This window comes from Marmota flaviventris, chromosome 13, assembly GCF_047511675.1.
Source record: "Marmota flaviventris isolate mMarFla1 chromosome 13, mMarFla1.hap1, whole genome shotgun sequence".
In the NCBI taxonomy this organism is placed as follows: Eukaryota; Metazoa; Chordata; class Mammalia; order Rodentia; family Sciuridae; genus Marmota; species Marmota flaviventris.
In genome coordinates this window covers 260,288-286,094 of record NC_092510.1, presented here as the reverse complement: position 1 = coordinate 286,094, position 25,807 = coordinate 260,288, and the positions used below count along the sequence as shown (strand labels likewise).

The 25,807-nt window shown below is 47.0% G+C and overlaps 1 pseudogene; it reads right to left on the bottom strand.

Moving 5' to 3' along the window:
• Nucleotides 1-8,441: 8,441 nt before the first annotated feature.
• On the bottom strand, nucleotides 8,442-23,480 carry LOC139701572 (ruvB-like 1; annotated as a pseudogene).
• Nucleotides 23,481-25,807: the final 2,327 nt, after the last annotated feature.

Sequence of the window (25,807 nt, the reverse complement as noted above, 5' to 3'; positions counted from 1 at the left end):
TATGTTGAAAACAAAAGTTGTATGTTTTCCTCTGACCCAATATTAATATCGCTAATGGCATAATGACTTATTCAACCAAAATTTCAGGCAAGGATTTATGAACAGCCTGCCATCACCAACTAAACCCTCCCAAATGAATCCTCAAATGAACACCTCACCAGGATGGATATCCCAGCATGTGGCACCATCTAATATATGTATTGAAGTTGAGTCACCTGCCATCCTCACTGACAACTCACCTCTCTGTTCTTTTAGACTCACTGCTCCTTCACTGGAACCCCTCAGTTGTTTGTTTTCCATTTTAAACACTGTATTGTGGTTAAAATAGACATGACATAAAGTTTTACATGTTAAGAATTTTTTAAAAAATATTTTTTTAGTTGTAGATGCACATAATAACTTTATTTTTCTATATGTAGTGCTGAGGATTGAACCCAGGACCTTGCATGTTCTAGGTGAGTGCTCTATCACTGAGTCACAACCTCAGCCCTCAAATTTTTTTTAAACGTAATTCTTTTCCTCAATATAAATACTCTCAGGTCCATAGCATATTTGAGAAATATTGTTATCCCTGAATATATGAATTTAATTCATTTCAGCAAAATTCTACCATATACATTTCCTCTATTTTAGAAGAGTAGATGGTGGCCAAGTGCTAGGAAATACTTCTTCAGGCCTTTGGTAAAACCACTATAGAATCAAGGAATCCCTGTAATGAATAGAGTATGTGAAAATAATTCAGGCCTAATTGTTATTGGTTATCTATTTTGGGCTTGTATTTATTTTATAATGTAGATATCCTCATTATATTTTTAGATTATTATTAGTGGTTATTAGAACATAATCATGGGCTGGGGTTGTGGCTCAGTGGCAGAGCTCCTGCCTTGCATGTGTGAGGCACTGGGTTTGATTCTGTATCCTACATATAAATAAACGAGTAAAGCAAAGGTCAATCAACAACTTTAAAAAGTCATAAATAAAACGCTTAATCATATACCTATTAGTTTCATTCACTTGTACTATATTTATCCACATTAGTCATGTAAAAAAAAGACTATTTCTTTAATTATGACAGCGTGAATATCAGGAGGAGGATTCCTCTTTAGTTGTGGAAATTTTGATTTTTACAATAACAGCCCAATTATTTAGGTAAAGTACATGTAAACATGTACTGTATATATTACTTTTTTTTATTTAATACTTCCTTATTTTTCTATAAATTGCCGAATTTTAATATTGTTTTATTTTATTTTACTGTCATTTTTTAGAGCTGTAAACAATGTTGGAACCTGATTCACTAAATGCTGTCATATTTAAAAGGGCCCTTCAGGTTTTTATTCTGAAGCTATAATTTTTTATAGGACTGTATCATGGTATTTAGGCATTTCGGTACTGTTTTCAACATGAAATTATATTATTTTTGGTTTCTTGATGTAAAACATGAACTATACTAGCAACTATTCTCCTACAGTAGTTAGGGCAGAAGTAGTTCTTGATTAATATCAGTGGGGAATAGTCAGCCCATTTTATAGAAACTTTGGATGTAGACTGCCATCCACTTATTTAGAGCAAGTAATGTTTTATGCTGGAAAGTAAAAATTATTTATAGGATTGATTTAACAACCAATGTTACTTTTGAGAGAAAAGTGATTAGATTTATTGAACTTATAGAGTTTCTTTTTCAAGGCCCAACTTTTTCCTCATTTAAATTAATTGTGGGCTCAAGTATCATTGAAAGTCTTCACTGGCCATCAATTGTGATAAAGCTACTGTTTATATTTAAGAAGAAAGTTATACTACTGTATTTATTTTAGACTTAAATATATAATCTTCACAAAAAACTGAAGAACATATTTATACTTGAAAAAAAGCTTTAACCACTAATTCTTAATTAGGGTATTTTTTATAAATGTTCTTTCTTGTTCTCTATCAGGGAAGCATTGTTCAAAGTGTCACCTCTGGACTGGTGCAGTTTTGGAAATTATTACTTATTTGAAATGATATAGAAATTGAACATAAGAACTTCAAACATGTTATAGTAGTTTAGCTGAGTCATTTTATGCTTATTGAATCTAACAATAACAAAATTTTGAGTTATGTCTTTGTTTCTTTATTTCAGTGTCCTAATAATTTATTTGCATTTTACAAAACTCTCCCTGGGAACAAAACAAAGACTAGAACACTCCCCATATCAGCATCATGTGTATGAAATAAAGAAGATGTAAGAAAAAACAGGGACAGAGTGAACTTAAATTATGGTTTTCATAAGTTTTCTGAGAACTGTAATTTTTTTCTGTATTCAAAGTCTCCTATTTCCATGACATGTTTAATTGTGTTTCCTGGCTTACTCTTAATATGCTCTAGTTATAACTTTTTTTTAATGGAAAAAGTAGCAGATTTTTATTATCATTATCAATGCCAAACAAGACATTAAATCAATTAAAATCTTTCATTAAGCATAAAATTACTTTCACATTTGCTACAATCACAGTAAATAGGTTTCTTTGTATAAAGGGACAGTCTTTGGAATTTAAAATATCCCCAACTGAAAGATTACATATTTAAAACTCTGTCTGTTGCTCATATAATAGTGGATTACTCAAATTAAATGTTATACTCTCTTAAATAAGATAAAATGGAAATAATTCACTCATAAGATTTATAAACCATCTTTATTTATAAAATACTATCCTCAGAATTATAATCTCATCAAGCTTCAATTGGAGCAAAATTATAATCACTTAAATAAAAGCACATAAACTAAAAATGAGAACTATATTACTTTTGAAGGCAGATAAAAAATTATTGTCAAGTTTCCTGTTGTACTTCTGAATGTTCAGTAGCAGAATCTTTTGAAGGTGGAATCCACCCTGAAGGGAACTCACTTCTACTTTCAGAATGCAGGGGAGAGAGGAAATCCAGCTCTGGGGGGAGATAATGAAGAAAACATCATGGTCCCATTGAGAATGGAGGGGGTGGTGGCCTTGGTTGGAAAATATTCTTGAGATGCTCCATACATGTTTTCTGGAGGAGGTGGAAGAAAAAAAAGGTCCTCTTCTCATGAACTTACTCCTTGGATCCATTGGAAACAACGGATGTTTGATATGAGGGAAAGGTAAGAAAGCAAAGCCAGAGTCAGTTGCTTGGATTTCAGCAGGGAGAGATGAATCAGTTTCATTGGAATCACCAAGATCAACTTGGTATCCTTTCTACTGGCTTTCATTTCTGAAGATGAGGCCCATCCAATTAATCCAAGGGCAGCATATTGGAACTTCTGACTTCTGCTTATCAAGATGGTCTACTACCATAATTAGAATAACATCCATCTTGCCTTTGTAGAGGAAGATGTGGCTGGTGGCAGGATCATTATCCTATGGGCCTGTTCCCATGGAGGTGCCAGGGGCCCAGCACCAGAAGGTGCTCTCTGAATATCACTTCACAAATCACAGCTTGATTCTCTTTTTGAACTGCTGATAAGATGGTCCAGAGGATTCTATGGGCCCCTTGGCCTCTTTCTCCTCCCAATGGCACCAAAGGTGAGAGTATGAGTGGACCCTTCTTTTCTGAATGAGAAGGTCTTATTTCACATGAATTTTGACTCAATGGTGAGGAACTATTTGGGGAATTCTGCTGGCAAAGACTGAATATGAAACATCAAGCACAGAAGGATATTTTTCCACAAGTTTAAATTTGAAATCCATTTCAGTTTATTTTTGTCTATTGAGAGCATTTTGTTTCCTTAAATCATTGAGGTATCTTTCAGCATTCTGAGCTGCCAACACATTATCATGTGCTTTTTTTTTTCATAGTAAATAAAGTGTGCCTGATAAGAACAAATGGTTCTCTCGAATTCTTCAAGATCTTTGGCTTGCTTTCTATAGGTCTCCAGTGGTTTAATTATATGGCTTATCTTTTCCTCCACTTTGGAATGTTTGTCCTCTTGCTCTACCTGGTAATTTTCTTCTCTTATTAATTTCCTTTGGAGTTTCATTACATTTTCTTGATATAGTTCCATCATGACTTTAAGTTTATGCTAAAGATTCTGATTTTTGACTTTCAAATTCTGTATTTTCTGCTTGCAAAGTGTGCTGTATGTATACACATGGACGTATAACCAATGTGATCCTGCAATCTGTACACGTGGAAAAATGACAATTTATACCCTATCTGAATCAAATGTATGATATGTCAAGATCATTGTAATGTCTTGAACAACTAATAAAAAATAAATAAAAATTTTAAAAAAGAGAATATAAAAAAGATGCTTGTTCTGTCTTAAGATTGTTAATGTTCTATAAGGTCTTCCTTTGTTTTACCTACTTCAGATAATAAAGTAAAAATTTTATTTCTTTCTCTAAGCTTTTAAAAGAGGCATTTAACTTAGCAACATAAACCAGTTTTTAAAGCTCCTTTTGGCTGATCTTCTAAGTGAGCACCAATTTCTGATTCACTTTCCATTTCCAATTCCAAGTTACCACCATCTGTTAGCACTTCTCCAAGCAGAGGAACCCAATCTTTCATCTGCAGCAAGTGTTCATTCAGAGACTTAATGTGATTTTCTTTATTTTTTAAAACTTGTTCTGCATGTACTTTAGAGTGTTCATGTGCCATTTATTAAGGCAATTCAGTTTTTCTTTTCATACTTCAACTTCTTATGAAAGCTATTTTTGTCTTTCCTGAAGTTGGGGATTTTTATTCAAAGAATTTTTTATTGCTACCATAACTCCTTTATTTATTTGACATATTCTCAAGGTTGTTTTACTTTCAGGTATTTGTGATTTGAGGAATTTTGATTTATCTACTAGAAACTTAATTTTTTTATATATCCCACTATCAATTCATCCTGTTGAGAATGTTTAGTTTTCTCTTCTTGTAGCTCTTTTTCTAGAAAGAATATTTCATCCTCAGGTTTAGATACAGATCTATCCAGGTTTTTATATATTGCCACCAATTTTTCTGCTTTTATTGACTCTTTCTCCAAAATGGCATCCTTTAAAGATGACTTTAAGCCATATCCACAATATATAAAGAGCTCTTACAATTCAATAATAAAAGATAACATAATAAAAAAAAGCCAAGGATACAAACAGATATTTCTACAAAGATACAAATAGCCAATAAAACACAAAAAATGCAGTCTCACTGGCCCTTGGCAAATACAAATCAAGTGAGAGGCCACCACACACCCACCGGGACATCTACAGTGGACAGTAACAGATGTCAAGTGGCATATGGAAAAACCAAGACCCTCAGACATTCCTGGTAGGAGTATGGCAATAAAGCCATCTTACTGGCAGTTCCTTGGAAGGTCAGTGGTGCTGTGTGACACAGCAGCTCTACCTCTCCACACAGATCCAAAAGAAAGAAACTGCAGTCCCTGCACATCTGCGGCAGCATCACTCCTACAGCCAAACCTCCCAATGGGCTGGGGCTGATGAGTGCACAGATCCATGAGCTGGTGAAGGCCCCATGCAGTGGGCGCTCCTCAGCCACGGGGGATTCAAGGGCCTGGAGGACAAGGGTGAATCCTGTCAGTCACACCCCACACAGCCACAGATGGCTAAGGGACAGAAAGCAGCCTCCCACTGCCTGAGGTCAGGGTGATGGATGGGACGCAGCAGCAGAGGGGCTGTGGATGGCTGACAGGGATGGGGGTTGCAGTGTTCTAAAACCGACTATGGTGGCAGCCTTGCGATTTTGTGGACACACTAAGCACTGCTTGAGTTTTCCAGGGTGTAGGAGCTGCATCTCATAGAGGGCTGTTCAAAGCCCCACCTGGGACTAGGCCACAGGCTCCCACTGGGACCAGGCCACACCACTGCCTATGGCCTGGCGCCTATGGCCTGGAGCTAGCCTGGCACGGGAGGCACTGGGCTCCCTCCTTAGCCCCACACAGAAGAAAACGAGGAGGCCAAGTCCGCCATCCAGACTCACCACCTAAGACTTTTAAAAAAGACTGGATGCTGCAGAGGCCCACGCCTGTCATCTCAGCAGCTTGGGAGGCTGAGGCAGGAGGATCGTACCTGGAGGCCAGCCTCAGCAAAAGAAAGATGCTAAGTAAGCAGCTCAGTGAGTCTCTGTCTCTAAATGCATTGGGTGGGGGGTGGGCCTTGAAGCCAGGTGCTGCTGGGGTGGACACTTGCTGGCTCTGCCCTGGGCAGGTCCCTGAGTCAGGACAGCCCCACGGGCTCTCAGCAAGTCAAGACGTCCCACTGCCCCTGAGGTCCCACGTGCAAAGCCAGGAGAAAAAGCCCTCAGCCAACACTATACCTTCTTCCCCTGTCCCTCATGAGTTCCGGGGTCAGACATGGGTCTGCGGGGCAGGGAGCGGGAAGGTCCCCTTGGGAGCAGCCTGTGGGCAGCAGGTCAGAAGTCGCCGACAATGTGCTCATGTCCCAGATACTCTTCAGCCCCCGCCCCAACCCCATCTTGCCCAGAGCCCTGGGTCCTGGCCCAGTCCAGCATTGGTCACAGCCCAGCCTGCCTCTGGGCTGCACGCTCCCTGGACACCAGGTCACAGCCCCTGCTCCTGGGCTTGGGGGGCAGGGCCATGTCCCTCAGTGCTACTCAACCATGTCCCCGGGACTAGGCACCAGAGTCCTGTTCTGGAGACCACGGGGCTCCATCCCCACAGGCAGGTTCTCGGGCCAGAAAGCTCCTTCCTGTGGAGCTTTCTCTGGGGCTCAGGGTGGACAGAGCAGCACCCTCTGAAGACACCTGCTGGCCAGGCCAGGGACCCTGGGAGGGGGCTGTGAGCAGGGCTCCCCAGCAGGGGGTGCCATGTATCCATGTGGAGCCCTCGGCCAGCCAGGCAGGACCCAGATAGGGGACCCAGTGAGGGGACCCATTGATAGGGACCCAGGGAGGAGATCCAGTATGGGGAACCAGCGAGGGGACTCCTACAGTATCAGGTGGTGGCTGAAGGGCCCCAGGCCCCCAATGCTACTCAGGGTGCCCTGAGCTCCCCCAGCAGCTGGCCAGACTGACACCAGCTGCCCCCAAGCTGCAGGAGGTAGTTTGACCCTGATCTTGTTCAGTCACGTCAGGGGACTTGGGGGGACCACACAATGCTGCCCATGAACCTGGGTCATTCACTCAGATCCCAAGGGCAAGGGAGCACCCAGTGGCAGGGACTCGTGGGTGGCCTAGTGCTGTGGTCCCCTAGCTCCTGAGATGGGGCTTCTCCATTGAGAGCAACTGAATTTCCCACTGTCTGTCACTCAGCAGCCAGTCTGGGCAAATGGGGGGGTCACTTCTGGCTCTAGCCGTCCTGAGACACTTGGACCACAGGGTTCTTTTCTAATTCCTGCCCCAGCATGCATTCTCGGGGACTCGTCCCCATAGCCCTCGGCTGCTGGGGTGGAAGAGGCCCTCCTGCCACCTTTGCTGAGAAGACCCAGGCCCAGCTCCTGTTGAACCAGGAAGACAGAAAACCCTGAGGGCGCCACCTGACCACTGAAGCTGCTGGCACGAGGGGAGGCAGGAGGCCTCCAGCGCAGGGGCCCAGGGAGGAATATCCCCCAGCTGTGGCACAGATAGCAGGGCCACTGTGCTAAAGATGTGTCCACGCCATTCTGCACAAGACCCCCTGTCCCCACAGCCTGGAGTAGCTATACTCAAAGGCAGGCTGAGGCCAGGCAGGGGCCAGAGGCCCCACTGTGTCTCCAGGAAGGTCTTACTGTCCTTACTGGTTTTGTTCCTGGAGAGACCTGCGTTCTCCTCAGTGTTTAGAGCAGCTCAACTCACAGTAGACAAGCTACAGAACCAGCCTAGGTTCCCCACAGCAGATGGACGGATAAAGAAACTGTGGTCCCTATACACAGTGGAATATTACTCAGCCATAAAGAAGAATGAAATGATGGCATTTGAAGGTCAATGGATGGAGCTGGAGAGGACTGTGCTGCTTAAGTAAGCCAATTCCAAAAAACAAAGGCTGAGTGTCCTCTCTGACATGCAGATGCTGACTCACAATAGGGGAGAAGAGAATAGAATTTAATTGGATGAGACAAAGGGAAGGGAGGGGAGGGACTGGGGGATGCAGGAAAATAAATGGATGTCACTTTCCCATGTTCACATAAGAACACAACCAGGGACACCCCACAGTAGGGCCAGTCACAGGAATGAAAATCATACCCTGTGTAGGTGACATGGCAGGATGCATGCTGCTGTCATTGGGAGCTAAGAAGAACCAATTCAGAGACAAATCTGTGTTCCCACCTATGCCAAGGGACAAGGTGCAATGTCATTCAGTGTCCTCATTGAAGATGAAACGGGCTCTGCTGGCCTCTGGATGCCAGTGTGAGGAAACTGACACTCAGGTCACCAGAGGGGCCCCACCTCCTCAGGCCTTTGCTCCCCAAGGGAATGTCGAGCCTCAGAGGCCCATGGAGACCCTGCCCATCAGGGACATGGCAGCTGCGGACTTCAGTCCCCCTGCTGTCTCCTCCCAGGGGCAACATGCACTCCCTTCATCCCATCCTGACTTGTGACATCATGGGAGGGGACAGACCCGGGCAGCAGGGACAGCTGGCAGCACCTACCTGATAACACAGTGGCCTCGATTGGAGGCAAAAATCACGATGGGGGCGATGGAAGATTCCAGAGCTCAGTGCAGGGAGTTGAAGCCCTCGATGTCCAGCATGTGCACCTCGTCCACAAACAGCATGCTGGGGACCCTCTCAGCCACGCCCTGGTCGATGTACTTGTTCACCACCTTGTTGACCTCGCCTTGGGCAGGGTCCCAGCCAGTGGGGGAAATGTCACCTGCTCTCTTCTCCACACCTAAATTCAATCAAGACCCAACCCTGCAGCCTGGTTCTCCTACTTGCTCTCTGACCCAAGGCTGGGTACTGGACCCATTCCAGGTTTGGTGTCATCATTTGTAAACAAGAATCATGCCAGTTGTGGTGGCACACGCCTATAACCCCAGCAGCCTGGGAGGTTGAGGCAGGAGAATCACAAATTGGAGGCCAGCCTCCACAACGTGGTAATGCCCTGAGCAACTCAGTTGAGACCCTGTCTCTGAATAAAATACAGAATAGGGCTGGGGATGGGACTCAGGGTCAAGAGCCCATGAGTTGAATCCCTGAACCCTCATCTAAAAAAAAAATAAAACAGGCATCATCGCCCCCAAATGCCACAAAACGCCTTTTGTGGAGCTGTGTGGGGCACAATGACCAGGAGCTGCCCCATCAAGCCCTGACCCTGATGCCAAGACACCTCATTTGGGAGCTCCAGGGAGATGTGTTTTCAAATGTGAATTCCCCTCTGCTGCACTCAGTCAAGGAGCTCTTTTGGGGGCTGTGCATGACAATGCTTAGGTTAATGAGCTTTCCATCAAGTGCAGTTAGAATCCTCTCCCCAGGAAACCTGAGCAAGGAGGGTCAGAGCAGGCCCAGCCTTGGCCCCAGAAACATCAGCCCTTACAGAACAGCAGGCACACCTCAGGTCTCAGCCCTCACCTTCCAAACCAGCGCCCCCTGTCATCAGGATGGAGCTGTTCCCAAAGAACCGGGATCTGAGGCCTGTCCTCGCCCAGAGCCATGATGCATGGCTCTCAAAACCGAATTCAGAGACAGATCTGCTCTTGGCCACTCATGGAGGAGCTTAGGCTGCTGCAATGCCTCAAGGCAACAGCGGATTCATGTTGAACTTACATTTTCAGGGAGTAAAGTGGTAATGGTCCGGAGAAGGACACAAAATTAGGGAAGAGCCAGGCGCGATGGCACATGCCTGTCATTCCAGCAGCCAGAGAGGCTGAGGCAGGAGGATCACAAGTTGGAGGCCAGCCTCAGCAACCTAGCAAGGGCCTAAGCAACTCAGCCAGGCTCTGTCTCTAAATAAAAAATAAAAGTGCTGGGACGGGGCTCAGTGGTCGAGGGCCCCCGAGTTCAATCACCAGCATCAAAAAATAAATAAATAAATAAGTCCATAAAGGAGCAAGGGAGACCCACTCCCTGGTGTCAAATTCGGCACCTTTCTGGGACCTCAAGAGAAGCAGATGCTGACCTCTGTGGGGCCAGAGCACACAGTGTGGCCATGGCTTCTAAAGGGAGTGAAGACCCAGAGCCACGCAGTGGGAGGCGCTCAGAGCCAGGAGCTTGTCAGAGAAGGGCTTCAACTTGGCTCCAGGCTTTGGCTTTGCCATGTGTCCTACCTGTGATCTCTGTCTTCTTTGGCTTCATCAACTGGCCCATCATGGACAGGACATCTTGTCCCCCTGTACCTGAGAGGACTTTCTAAGGCAGCTACCAAAGCTCATCCTCCTTCCTCCTGTGGGTCCCTGATGTCACTCAACTTGGAGGCCTGAGGTGGACAGGCCCAGCACACTCCCCTGGAAGGGATGAGGGGCTTCTGAACTCAGAGGGATCCCCTTGAGGTTTCCCCTGACCTGCAAGAATCAAGCAGAGTCGTGCGCGGTGGAACATGTCTTTAAAAATCCTGGCAATTTGGGAGGCTGAGATAGGAGGACCGCAATTTTGAGGCCAGCCTGAGAAACTTAGTGAGGTCCTGAGCAACTCAGAAAGACCCTGTTTCTAAATAAAATATAAAAAGGGCTGCGGATGGGGCTCCATGTGTAAGCACCCTGGGGTTTAAGCTTCAGTACAAAACAAAACAAAAAAAACCTCCGGCCAAGAAGGAAGAAACTCCAATCTCAAGAGTCTCTGGCCTCTCCTGGGAAAAGCTCCAAGGGACTAAGAGAAAAACCAGATTCCCAGCAGAAAGCCCGTTCCTGGTGGGGAGGAGGAGGCCCCTTCAGGATGAAGAGCAAACCTGACTCTCTGTCCAGTGGGGCCCAGAGCAGCGCCAGCTGGGAGCTGGAGGATTTGGAGCTCTTGCTCTATAGAGGCCAGAGCCTCCGTGAGGCTGTCTGAAGCCCTGTGAAGGCTCCCGCCAGGAACCCCCAGCCCGGGGTGGAGAGAAGCCCCCAACAGGATGGCAGGCGGCCAGGGGCAGACAACGCCCAGAGATCAGCGGTGACAGCATCTGGACATTGGGACAAAGGGGCCGAATCTCATGTCGTGCTCATTGCTGAGCCTCTCAGAGGGCTTTCAGGAGGACAGCACGGCCCTGACAACTGGTTCCCAGGGCCTTGGGCATGCGCTGGCCCAGCAGAGCCTGTCCCTGGGGCCTGGTGTTGGCCACTTCCAGGTCATGCAATATCCCATTCTGGATGACCTCCTTCTTCTTGTGCATGTCGCCCTTGGGCAGGGCATGTCCTCATCGGCCTCCAGGGCGAACTCCGTGGCCTCTGCCTTTGCCAGCAGAGCCATGGGGCACCGGGACCACACAGAGCTCAGTGACCGCCAGGTCTCCGCTGCCCACCGAGGGCACCCAACAGCAACCTCTGCCTATGCCCCACAGCCGGGGGCCCCGCTTTGGCTCCCAGACCCGCCCGGGCCACACCTGAGACTTTCTGGAAGATTCTCTCCCCTTTCATTTCACTCCTGATAAAGGAGCATCCAGGGGACTCACTGGAGCCAGGGTCCCGGGCTTTTCTAGGTGGTGATTTATGGGTGACACGAGGCCTTAGGCTCATCCATGCACCAGAGAGGTGCAGCCACCATGGGACGCAGCAGCAGATAGAGGACGAGCCACCTGGTGCAGTCCCCAGGTTTAGGACTCAGGGAGGGACACCAGGGAGATAAAGGAAAATGGAAGATGCTGCCTGGTGCAGCGGGAAGGGACAAAGGCTATCTGGTCCCTGTCCCCGACAGGGTTTGCATCTTGCACACTCTGCCTGCTTAAGTCATGAGGAGAGGAAGACAGAGAAATCCAAGGTGACTTAGGTAAAGGGACAGCTGCTGACCTTCCCCCACCCACCACCAATGAGCAAAGTGACACCATAGTTACCCAGTTGTCCCCCTGGCAGACCCTCATGTGTAACACTGTCCCCGGGGAGCATACCTTCACAGCCCCGATGTTGGCCTCCATGTAGATGACGTCATTGGCCTCCACTCGCTCCTTCTGCAGACTTTAAAAAATGCTGGAGTTCAGCTAAAACCAAACCAAACCAGACAAACGGGGACTCAGACCACCCTGATGCATGTTCCAGTTCCTCCTGACCCCGAGGGAAGGCACCTTTCCGGAAGAGACCTGAGAGGCCAGGCACAGCAGTGCACACCTGTCATCCCAGGGACTCGGAGGCTGAGGCAGGAGGATCGCCAAGTTGGAGGCCAGCCTCAGCAACTTAGCAATGGGAGACTCTCTCTCAAAACAATACAAATCAAAATAAAAAGGGCAGGCTTCTGGCTCCCTGCTTAAGCACTACGGGTTCAGTTCACAGGACTAAACATTCATGGGAACGAGGTCCCTTGGAAGGTCATGACAATATTCTAGAATTAAGATGGGGAGTGTAAACAATGTCATGCATCAAAATCCTGTGTGCTACACAAACTTAAAATGGGTGGATCATGTTCACAACTGCACCCCAAGAGAGCTGCCAGAAGCTCAACAGGACCTGGCCTCTTTGGCCTCGTTGGGGCACTGTGCAAACAGGAGCAGGATTGGGGAGTCCCCAGGCAAAAAATTCATAAGCCTCCTTCAAACTCAGACACTTCACAACTCCACACAACACACCTGAGGTCCTTCTGTCCCAGTATCTCATCCATGTGGAAAAACTGCCCAGAAGGACATGAGTTTTTGGGGGGCTGGGGGTACCAGGGATTGGGCTCAGGGGCCCTCAACCACCAAGCCCCATCCCCAGCCCTGTTTGGCATTTTATTTAGAGTCAGGGTCTCCCTGAGTTGCTTAGGGCCTTGCTTTGGCTGAGGCTGGCTTTGAACTTGCGATCCTCCTGCCTCAGCCTCCCAAGCTGCTGGGATCAGAGGTGGGTAGCACCTTTGTTTTGGAAGACAATTTTCCTCTTCTCTGTTAGGCTCATTTCTTTGAGAAGCTGGTCGAAGCAGAGTGATGGATGGCTCAAATTTCCACTGTGTTTCTGTGTCCTCTCTCCTACAGGGAAGAGGACAATTTTTCTCTTTTCACCTCAGGCACTTTTATTCGGTTGATTTTCCAGAAGAACTTTCTCAAGGTGTTATTCTTGAGAAGGGGCCACCTTCTCAGAACCTCATTAATCCAGGATGGACAGGATGTGATGAGGGATTAAAGAGATAAAGACAGGTTGTGGAGCCAAGCTCCTGAGATGAAGGCCCCATTAGGAAACAGAAAAATAGCCCTTGGAAGAAGTGACATTTTCATGATCTCCATAAAGCTGTGACCAAGAAACTACCTCAGAGGATCAAAGAATCATCAAGTTATAAAAGGGGGAAAGATGGAGAGATTCTATGGTGGATGGAGAGTGGTCTAGAGATGAGAAACTGAGCCCCAGAGAGCTCAGAGGACATGCAGGTGTTACCCAGCACCAGAGGACTCGCAGTCACCCTGGCCCTCAGCCAGCACTGGACACAGGATGACTGTGGAGCCTCTTTCTGAGCCTGAAGACTTGATCTGGAAAACAGGGGAAATGAGATTCTTGGCACCTGCACACACGGGCACACAGCTGTGATGAGCCACAGGTAAAACACCTCCCCAAGCCCACAGCAGGGGACCTGGCCATGCAGCAGGGGAGGTACAGAGCTAGTGTGAGTCAGTCATAACACGGTGGATGAGTAAAAACATTATGAAAAAGAAAGAAAAAAGAAAACAAAATTATGTCCACTTCGACTTTTTGGGGAGGTGAGGGGGCAGTTTGGGGATTTGAACCCAGGGGTGACTTATACCTGAGCCACATCCCCAGCCCATTTTGTATTTTATTTAGAGACAGGCTCTCACTGAGTTGCTCAGGGCCTTGACTAAGTTGATGAGGCTGATCTCCACCTTGTGATCCTCCTGCCTCAGCCTCCTGAGGGGCTGGGATGACAGGCATGCTCCACTGTACCTGGCTGGCCAATGGTTGTCATTTGGGGGATGAGATGGCATTAACAATTTCTTGACTTAACCACACAACTCACAGAAGCAATGAAAAAAGAAAGACCTACCTTATGAAGGGACCTATGTCCTAGTCCTTACGAGGTGTCCCTTTATACTACACGGTGTTATCCTGAGTGTCCCATATGGCATCAACAGTGCAGAGGCCAAGGAAAGGGGGACACAGAGGTCACACCACCTGCCCGTGCCACAGTGCTGAGGACAGGGCTCAGGACAGCCTCAGCAACTCAGTGAGGCCCTGATCAACTCAGGGAAACCCTGTCTCCAAATAAATTCAAAACAGGGCTGGGAGGTGACTCCGTGGTTAGGATCCCCGGGTTCAATCCCTGGTGCCCCTCCTCAAAAAAAAAAAAAAAAAAAAAGGTCGCTGCTCTCCCGACAAATGGGGAGGCCACAGAAGACTTCTGCTGGCAGGTGGCCATCAGGATCCCTGTGAGCTGATATGGAAATATCCCAAAGGCAGAGACACACAGCCACATGATCAGACACTCAGGCCACTTCCTTCGGTTCAAGGGGGGCATTATCTTATCACCCTATCCCTTGCCTTCTCTTCTCCAGAAACCCAACCAGGACAAGGACACTCAAGACTGGAAGCTAAGGGCCAGCTCTCCTCTGCCTGTGATCCACTTGAGAGCCTATAATTGGGGCTTGTGGAAAACATCCAACAGGGAAGCCACATTCTGTGTTTGATGAACCAAATTCACAGCTCCTGAACCCCAAAACAAACTTCCCAAACAAAGCCCGAAGCAGCTGTGCACACCTTGAGTCCAAGTAGCTGCAGAGGCTGAGGCTGGAGGATCATGGGTTAGAGGCCAGCCTCCACAACACTGAGTCCCTGAGCAACTCAGGGAGACTCTGTCTCTAAATCAATGCAAAATAAGGCTGGGGACGGTGCTCAGGGGTCGACGGCCCCTGGGTTAAATCCCTGGTACAAAAAAAAGAAATTTTCCAGACAACATGAAGGTATCAGAAAACTCTATCAAGCTTGGAAAATTCTGGGCTTTTAAGCCTACTTTGATTTTTTTAATAGAACCATTTCTATTTTGCAAAGAGGAAATTCCTCCAAATGGAATGCCTGCCCATACTCACTGTCATGGGACAGTGACATTAAATTTCTCCAGGAGAGGAAGAAAAGCATCCCCAACTCTCAGCCACTCATATTTGTCTAGAAGTTTCTTGGTGGTGACAAGTAGACAGAGGAAGGCCCAGTGGACCATGGGCCCAGCTTTTGGCCAAGAGAGAGGCTGTGGGCGCTGTCTCTGGCCAAGACAGCACAAAGGACACAGGTTTCATCTGCTGGCTCAGGTTTCTAAGTCCCTGACAGGGACTTTATCATATCAAGGAAGTGGCACAGACGGGGACAGATGACCCTCTCTCCCTCTCTCTGCAGCTTTGCAGGAATTTAAAGATGTGGGAAAAGCAGGCTTCTGTCTGAGGGGAGACCACAGCTTGCCCTTTATTCTGTGGCAGGATCTAGAAATTTCTCCTCACCTGCTGCCACCAAAAGCCCTGCTGTGTCCCCCACCACACCACTCCAGGGGCCACTCCCATCAAATGTGCCTGGTGACCTCTACTTTTTCAAATTTTAAAGCATTTCAGTTCCCACTGAGCCATTGAAATACAAGCAACTGTGTGAAGGCCAGTTTTATCAGGTTTTTGTCTCACAAAAATGGGGGTTTAAAAAAATTTTTTTAAGTTGTAGATAGACATAATTTCTTTATTTTTTCAATTATTTTTATATGGTGCTGAGGATGCAACCCAGGGCATCACACATGCTAGGTGGGTGCTCTACCACTGAGCCCCTGACCCATCCCAGAAAAATGGTGTTTTTTAAATTTAAGTTCTTAAAATATTAATATCCAGGTATTTGAAAGGTAGTAATATCTTACTTGTCACATATTTTTCTTGGTTCCTTTTTGTACCAGGAATGGAATTCAGGGGCCCTGAACCCTGGAGCACCATCCCCAGCCCCTTTTATATTTTATTTAGAGACAAGGTCTCACTTAGTTGCTCAGGGTCTGGCTAAGTTTCTGAGGCTGGCCTCCAACTTGCTATCCTGCTGCCTCAGCCTTCTGAGCTGTTGGAATATGGTTCATATGTTTAACTTATGAGTTGAATAAAATCACTGGCACATGTTTAAATAAGGAAAAGTAATCCAGGCACCGTAGCACACATCTGTAGCCATAGTTACTCAGCATACTGAGGCAAGAGGATGGTTTGAACCCAGGAGTTCCAGGATTGCCTGGGAAACATAGTGAGATCCTGAAAAATAGGACATGAAAAGGGAAAATAAAAGAAGATATGAAGAAAAAAAAACAATAGAGAGAAAATTTTTAAACGTAAAACCCAGTTGTATACATGTATAATCCCAGCATCTCAGGAGGCTGAGGCAGGAGGATCGAGAGTTGGAGGCCAGCTTCGGAAACTTGGCGAGACACTGTCTCTAAATAAAATATTAAAAGGGCTGGGGAAAGGGCTCAGGGGTGAAGTGCCCCTGGGTTCAATTCCTGGTACCAAAAAATAAAAATAAAAAGCCTAAGTTCAATGTGACACAAAGCTTAGCTTCTAGACACAAGTTCAGAATTAGAACTCTTCAGTTCAGCATTAGTGTCACACAGGGGCTAGGGGTGGCTCAGCAGCCATGGTCTCAAAAGGAGAGAGAGAGAGAGAGAGAGAGAGAGAGAGAGAGAGAGAGAGAGAGCGAGCCTGCCCCATACTTGAGTGCTTACAGGGACCTGCTGGGGAAGATCAAAGGCAGAGCCAGTCCCACAAAGAGGAACCACAGGAAGATAGAGTGCCAGCCACGGGGGTACCAGGTGGCTGTGGGGGGTGAAACAGGGTCCCATGATGTCTCCCCACTTCCAAATGCTGCACCCTCCTACTGCGTTTTCTTTCCTTCAGCATTAAATCAAAAGTTCCCCAAGTAGACTGCTTAGTCTTTTTATTTATTTATTATTTATTTGGGTACCAGGGATGGAATCCAGGGGCCTTCGACCATTGAGCCCTGTCCCCAGCCCTTTTTATATTTTATTTAGAGGCAGAGTCTTGCTGAGTTGCTCAGGGCCTCAGTAAGTTGCTGAGGCTGGCCTCCAAATTGTGTTCCTTTTACCTCATCCCCCTAAGCTGCTTGGATGGCTAGCTACTCTTGCCTGTCTTGTCAACAGCACCAAAAGAACATGAGCATTTTTAAGATGAAAGGATTCAAAGCACCGGAGAAGCAACAGCCATCTTTCACACTGATGTGATACTCACCAATAGCCCTGCGGAAGTTCTCCATCAGCACCTCTGTCTTCTTGATCTCCATGAAGTAAACTTTGCTCCCCACCAAGGAGCAGAAAGGCACCTTACTCCCCAGCTCCTGTGCAATCGCCAGAGAAAGGGCTGTCTACAGAGGCAAGAAAGGAAAGGTTTTCATTTTACAGTCTTGAAAACATAATTCAAACCCATCTATAAAAATATTTATTCAAGAGGCTGAACATGGTATTGCACACTTGTGATTCCTGAGACTCAGGAGGCTGAGGCAGAAGGATGGCAAGGTGGAGGTCAGCCTCAGCCACTTATCAATACCCTGGGCAACTCAGTGATACCCTGTCTCTAAATAAAATATATAAGTTTGGGGAATGGGGCTCAGGTGTTAAGTGCCCCTTGGTTCAATCCCTGGGACCAAAATAAATAAATAAATAAACAACACTAACAAATCAGGAAGGATTTATTACATGACCTTTATTTTATGTTAAAAGGCCAGAAAATAATGGATAATACATGAGGCCAAATCTGTAAGCGGTGGCTTGGTCTGCACAAGCTCCCCCTGACAGTGCCCTGTGGTCAATTATAAATTGATGCTCAGTAACATAACTTTGGTTGGCAGATGCTAAAGAGAACCTGGTGAAACAGACATGTCATCAAATACCAAGTTTTAGAAAGCATATGCTCTCAAGTGGGTCCAGGACTGGGAAATGCCATGGCCTCTGAGTGCCATTTCATCCTCCCTCATCTCTGAAATAAGAATGAGGTCAGACCCTAGGTGTGTAGGCCAAGCAGAGCCTCCTGAGATGCTGAGGGCCTCACTAAGTTGCTGAGGCTGGCCTCCAACATTAGATCCTCCTGCCTCAGCCTCCCAAGCTGCTGGAACAAGGCCAACTGAGCTACTGCTTCAAAGATGGACCAGGGAAGGCTCCTCTTTTCAATGCCCGTTTGGTTTCAGCTCTGAGCAGCCGACATGGGGGATGATCAGCGAATGCTGTCAGGAAAAATCCACTAGCCCATGGGGCAGAGGTTGGTTCTAGTTCTGATCTTCTCCCTGTTTTCTAGGGTGGTCTTGAGCACACAATAGTGCTAATGCTGGACAGCCTCATCTGGCGAACTAAAATACTGTTTAGATTACAAGAAGCCAACAAGCTGCCCACAGGATGGTTTAATTGGGACCATGTAGTTTTATATGTGCCTTTAAACTTGGCTTTTGTGGGGGGGGGATTGAACGCAGGGGCCCTCAACCCCTGAGCCCCATCCCCAGCCCTATTGTGTATTTTATTTAGAGACAGGGTCTCCCTGAGTTTCTGAGGGCCTCGCTTCTGCTGAGGCTGGCCTCAAACTCGCTATCCTCCTGCCTCAGCAACCCAAGCCAGCCACTGGGATTAAAGGCATGTTCCACCGTGCATAGCTCTTGCCATTTTTTGAACCCTAGGAACTTTCCTGTTAAAATCCAACTATTTGGTTTCTGTTGAGAAACCAGGTCTGGACACAGTGGCCCTCTTTTAGTGAAAGGGCACCACATCCTTGGGCTTGAGCAAGTCACTTTGCTTACCTCGCTGCCCGAATGCTTAGGCACCTGAGTTGGCAAGCCCAAAGCATGTGTTCTAATAGCAAAGGGAAAATGAACACAGAGGGATGCGATTCCAACACCATGAGGCCCAGGGGAGGCCACAGGTGGCAGTGCTCATCTGTTTTATTTTGATGTTCCTGGGAATGGAACCCAGAGCCTTGTATGTGCCAGGCAGCTGTTCCACCACTGAGCCTCAGGCCCAGCTTTTCTTATTTAGAGACAGGGTCTCACTGAGCTGCTGAGACTGGCATCCACGTTGAGATCATCCTGCCTCAGCCTCCCATGTTGCTGGGTTTACAGTTGTGAGCCACTGTGCCTGACTCTTCCCTGTTCTTTCACAGCCCCCAACTCCCCATTCTCAGTTTCCAGTGTCAAAGACAGTGCCCACTAGCCACTGAACAGCATCCCTGCCTCCTTCCACCTAATACTGAAGGGGTGACCATTACCCTTCCATTCAAATAGAAACAATACTTGGTTAAGAATGGCTCCTTTTCTGTCCAGCTTTCTCCAATTAAAAGCTCATGGAAGGGGCTGGGCTGGGGCTGGGGCTCAGTGGTGGAGCACCCGCCTAGCATGTGCAGGGCCCTGGGTTTCTTCCTCCATGTGACATAATAATAAATAAATAAAACAAAGGTATTCTGTCCAACTACAACTAAAAAACTATATTATAAAAAAGAAACTCATGGAAGAAAGGCACATATACCTACCCTTTCCTATGGAGCTCTTTATATCTCACTGATCTTTCCATAGCCTGTCATCTTGAAAATCTAACTTGTATTTTTTTAATATTTTAATATTATCAGGCCTCCCAGCTGATCAATCACTACCCACCAAGACACATCCCAGACCTTTATGTTGTTTATTTTTGAACAGGGTTGCATTATTCATATTTATTTTTAAATTTTTTTTTTCTTCGAAACAAGTTTAATTTTGTTCCAGCCCTAAATTGGGGGAAGAACTTAAATCTTAAAAAATTCTCAAAAATCAAGCCATTATAAAGTTAAGCACCCCTCCCCTTAGCAATAAATATTGAACTGATATAGGTGACGGAACTAATATAACTGATTTAGGTGTAGATGGACACAACACAATGCTTTTATCTTTATGTGGTGCTGAGGATCAAACCCGGGTCCTGTCCATGCTCTGCGAGCCCTCTACCACTGAGCCACAATCCCAGCCTGCTAACTTGTATTTTATGGATTAAGAAACTGAGAGCTGGGTGTGGGGGTGCACTCCTGTCATCCCAGCAGCTTGGGAGGCTGAGGTGGGAGGATGGCTAGTTGGAGGCCAGGCTCAGCAACCTAGCAAGGCCCTGAGTAACTCAGCAAGACCCTGTCTCTAAAATAAATACAAAAATGGCTGGAGATGGGGCTCAGGGGTTAAGCACCTGAGTTTGATCCCTGGAAGCCCCCCCAAAAAAATAGGAGAGTCTTTTCTCTGTTTTTTGGGTACAGCCTTGCAGTGCAGGTTGTTTGGCAGCATCGCTGGCCACTAACACTGGAGTCCCCCCGTCATGTTTTGAAAACCACAAGAGACGACTCTCCAGATAGTGGCAAAGATCTTCTGGAGGGCAAAACCAGCCCAGGTTGAAAATCACTGCAGAGCTAATCTCACCTAGCTGGACTTCCAGAAAGAGCACACAGAGAACAGGAACAGGCCACAGCTCAGGGGTTCAGAGCTGGCGACTGTCCACACCAACGACACCAAACAGTGAGTCTCAGAAAGCCCTGTGGACATTAAGAAAGGGAAATCAGGGGAGGGCGCCCTATCCAAAAGTACCTCCAAAACATCCAGAAAGGAAGGTTCCAACCCTGAAAATCAGACTTCTTAAGAGCAACACTGGAAGACAAAAAGTACCAAATAACACTGAGTAAAACAGCACTGAAGGAAACAGCTATCATGCTGGTGCTGTGGCGCAGGCCTGTCATCCCAGCAGCTCGGGAGGCTGAGGCAGGAGGATCAAGAGTTGGAGGCCAGCCTCAGCAAAAGCGAAGCCCTAAGCAACTAAGTGAGACCCTGTCTCTAAATAAAATGTAAAAAGGACTGAGGATGGGGCTCAGGAGTCGAGAGCTCCTGGGTTCAATTCTTGGGGTTCAATTCTTGGTAACGCCCCCCCCCAAAAATGGAAGACGACTTGGACAAGCTAATGTTCCTGTAAGTGCACACTGTATGGCATTCCAGCCTCAAAAAATTTCCCCCAGACACAGGACTTCTTCATCCACCATCAGACACCACAAAACACACCCTGGCAACTCCATATGTACAACTTCAAAATTAGAATTCAAGCTTTTTTTCACAGATGATTGTGTTTCTGCTTCTGAAAGGTCAAGTGGCCTGCCCCAGGCCTCCCAGCTGATCAATCAATACCCACCAAGATGTAGCCCAGACCTTTATGTTGTTTATTTTTGAACAGGGTCACATTAAGTCACTTAGAGCCTGGTGAAACTGCTGAGGCTGGCCTCCAACATGTGATCCTCCTGTCTTAGCCTCCAGAGTCACTGAGATGACAGGCAGGGGCCACCACCCCTTGTAAGAGCCCACTTCTTTACATACAAGAGTGCAGGCTCCTACTCTCCTGTGCCAAGAGGCCCTTCCAGAGAACAAGCCATGCCCAGACCAGGAGCTCTGGGAAGCCTGAGGATCTGGCCAATCCCCTTGCAGATCCCAACAAGCTCCACCATGTGTCCTCTTTTGTCCCCTGGAAAGCCCAAATTGGGGGGAATTATCAAACCCTCTGCCCAATTCCAGCATTTTTAATCAGTCAGCAGTTTGAAGCTCAGACTCAACTGAGCCATTTTGTGCCATCAGGAGACTTCCTGTTTCTCTGCCCAGAAAACACTAGAAGCCCCTTGAAGATCAAAATTGTGTTTCTGTTATTTGTCAATCATGCACGTAGCCAAAATAGTGGTGGGCAAATTTCGCATTCAAAAAAATACTGGCTGACTCATTTTCCCCCTCCAAAAATGTGCCACAGAAGATTTTTAAATATTTTTTTAATTGTGCATGGACATAATATCTTTGTTTCAATTTTTTAATATTTATTTTTTAGTTGTAGTTGGACACAATACTTTTATTTCACTTATTTATTTTTATGTGGTGCTGAGGATCGAACCCAGGGTCCTGCACATGCGAGGCGAGCACTCTACCACTGAGCCACAGCCACAGCCCGTCACATTTTTTTACGAGGCCCTGGACCAACAGAAATGGATTTTCAGCTGGGCGCGGTGGTGCATGCCTATAATCCTACCACTTAGGAGGCTGAGGCAGGAGGATCACGAGTTGGAGGCCAGCCTCAGCAACATAGCAATACCCCCAGCAACTTTAGCAAGACCCTGGCTCTAAATAAAATACAAACATGGGAAGTGACTCAGTGTTGATTGCCCCCAAGTTCAATAACTGGTTAAAAAAAAAAAAGAAGAAGAGAAAAGAAAAGGAAAAGAGATACATTTCCCAAGCAAAGGAGACTTGAAAGAGTTCAAGGACCATCCCAGAGACCAGACCCCTCTTAGGACTTTCCCCTCCCTCTGACCAGGATGATTTTCATTCTAGAAGTATGAGTTGAGATCAGATTCCTTTCTTAAACACACATATGACCCACGTCGCTAAACAAAGACTAGTTAAGATGCATATTCCAACTGGCTTCAACGTGAGAATCATCCTCTTGGGCAGCAGAAATCAATGAGAACACAAGCACCTTTCCAGTTCCCAGGGGTCCGGCCCACAGCAAGGCTCTTCCTGCCATTTTCCTGCTTTCAATTAATTCTTCTATGATGTCACATGCCTGCAGCACAGAAGGGAGAAATGGTCACTATTACTGTGTTTCAGTGGGGAAAAAAATGCAGTCCCTGGTCCAAACAATTCACAGACTCGTCCAACCAACGCTGAGAGCCAGCACCCTCCAGGCACAGCTCTGGGTGCCCAGACAGTGGAGGTGAGAGAGGAAAGTCTGCTGGGCACAGTGGCCCACACCTGTGATCCCAGGGACTCGGGAGGCTGAGGCAGGAGGATCTCAGTTCAAAACCAGCCTCAGACAAAGTGAGGCCCTGAGCAACTCAGAGAGACCCTGTCTCTAAATAAAATACAAAATAGGTCTGGGGAGGGGCTCAGGGGTTTAGGGCTCCCCCCGCCCTCCAAAAAAGACATAGACAAGAAACCAGAGGCTTTTCTTTGGCCCTTTCTGTTACTAGGAGACTCCAAGGCCACAGTCACAAGCTCATATAAATTGCAGGTTTCTGTAGTTGCTCAGCCTCCAGGGAGACCATGGGCCATGACTCTAGGGTACAGCAGCTTAGAGGTGGTGGAGTGCAAACCTCCAGATGTCATTACTAAACTCGGTGGCCTATAGATAGGCCATTTTTTTCTGCAAATAATAATAATAATAATAATAATAATAATAATAATAATAATAATAATAAAAATACCGTAACTGAAGGGACTTGGTACAGTTGCCACTTAACAAAAGTAGAACTTACTGGTAAAAGGATGGTTAGGGTTAGGGCACGATGGTGCAGGCCTGTCATCCCAGGGCACCTGGAGGCTGAGGCAGGAGGACTGTAATGTGGAGGCCAGCGTCAGCAGCTCAGCCAGATCCTGTCTCGGAATAAACACAAAAGGGGCCACAGTGTGGTTCTGTGGGCAGCGCCCCCGGGGTCAACGCCGGGCACCAAAGTGACACTGAGTCGGGGCGAATGCCGGGAAGGTCCCCACGCCCCCCAGCCCCGCCCGCCATCCCTCTCATGCATTCTCCTGGCCCAGGAGCCCCGAGGCCGCCTGCTTGACCAGGGCACTCTCGTTGAGGCCCAGCCCCTTCCCGTGGCTGTGCGAGGCGATGCGCGGCATCTTCGTGGTGCTCTCCACCTCCTCGATCTTCAAAGTGCCAGCCAGAGCCCAACCAGTGCAGGAGCCACTACCCTGCACCCGCCCAGGGGTTACCAAGGGCCATTACAAGGGCGGCTGGCAAGAGCCCGCCTCTGTCGGTGCCCCATTGGAGGATATTGGAACACCGCCACTCTCCATTGGCTCAGGCATGTGCTCATCGCAGCTGCCGGTAGAGCTCCGCCCACACACTTCCCGCTGTGTCTCTGGGTTGACTTCCCTGGCAACAGGTTCTTCCAGCTAGCTCTGAGGGTGTGATTGCAGGAGGGAGCCAAGAGTTTTGCTGCCTGGCTGAAGAGCTGAGCCCAGGGGGTGGGTGGCCCCGAGGAGCGTTATTCTGGGTGTTTATTTGGTACCAAGGATTAAAACCAGGGGCTCTAAATCACTGAGCCCCAGCTCCAGCCCATTTTGTATTTTATTTAGAGACAGGGTCTCATTAAGAATCTTAGAGACTTGCTAAGTTGCTGAGGCTGGCCTCCAACTAGCGATCCTCCTGCCTGAGCCTCCAAAGCTGCTGGTATTAGAGGTGTGCGCCACCATGCCTGGCACCTACTCAGAATCTTAATAAATGAGTGAGAATTTATCAGAAGCAAATGGCATTGCACCATTTTGCAGATGAATAAAATGCATCCAGAGAAATACAGAACTTCCAGGGATAAGTGAGTTCACAGGAGGGTGAAGACACGCCCGAGATCCAGCCCAGCTGTGGGGGCTCCTGACTCCCATGTGATTTCTTTGTCCTCTCTAGTCTGACTTTAAAATCTAATTATTTTATTCTAATCATTGACATCATTATTGAGTCAATGTTTGCCTCTATCCCTATACTGCTTTACATTATGAAGGTGGAGAACACATATTTACCATTTTAATTTTAATTTTGGAACGTGGTACACAGTCTACAAACAAGCTTCTAGATAAGACTTCTGATGAATTCAAAGAAGGTTCTAGAAGATATCCCCCTGCACACTCACACACACTGTTGAATCCATGCTCTTTAGTTTTATACTATGGATTGAACCCAGAGGCACTTCACCACTGAGCCCCATCCCCACTCTTTTTTATGTTTTATTTACAGTCAAGGTCTCACTGAGTTTCTTAGGGACTCACTAAGTTGCTGAGGCTGGCCTCCAGCTTGCAATCCTCCTGCCTCAGCCTCCCAAGTCACCGGGATGACAGGAATATGCCATTGTGCCTGGCTTCAATTATATTTTTATCCACTAATAGGTACTAAAATGCCAGATCAATGCAATGAAACACACACCAATAATCCTATGGAGAACTACCTTCCAGAACCGTGCACTGGACAAACCATCTATCCCGTCTCTCAGCTTCTCACTCCCATCAAGTTTCACCTTAAGTCCTTCCACCTCTCTTCTCTCCAGCCCAAGACTGAGGCCCTCAGTCACTTGGTTCCCAACTCTTTTGCTCCCTGCCTGCCTTGACCTCTGTCCCATCTTATCTTTGAACCCCCAAGCCTGGGATCAAGCCTGCCTTTCCTTCTGTACTGCTGCTCAGGAGGAGAAAGTCACCCAGGGTTCCCCAGGAGCCCTTGTGTCATCATAGCCTCCGACCTCAGCTGAACACTCACAGCTGTGCAAGTGATGATCTAATATTGTATTAGTTAGAATGTTAGTATAACTGCATTAAAGGAGAGATTCAAAACAATGGTGGGTAAAGCAAAATAGAAGTTATTTTTCTCAGTTGGGCATATTGGTGCATGCTTGTAATCACAGGGCTCAGGAGGCTGAGGCAGGAGGATGTCCAGTTGGAGGCCAGCCTCAGTAACATAGTGAGACCTAGTCTCAAAATAAAACATTAAAAGGGCTGGAGATGGAAATCAGTAGTTAAGCACCCCTGGGTTCAAGCTCCAGTACAAAAAAAAAAAAAAAAAAAAAAAATTATGGCTATCTGCAAGGGATTTCCAAGAAAGAAAAGCAAAGCCCGGGACCCAATGGCTTGACTCAATTTTGAATTCTATGATATATTTAACGAATGAACACCAGCCAGGCAAGGTGGTGCACTCCTGTCATCCCAGCAGCTGGGGAGGCTGAGGCAAGAGGATTACAAATTAGAGGCCAGCCTCAGCAAAAGCAAGGGCCTAATCAACTCAGTGAGGCCCTGTCTCTCAGTAAAATATAAAAAAGTGCTGGGGATGGGGCTTCGTGGATAAGTGCCCCTGGG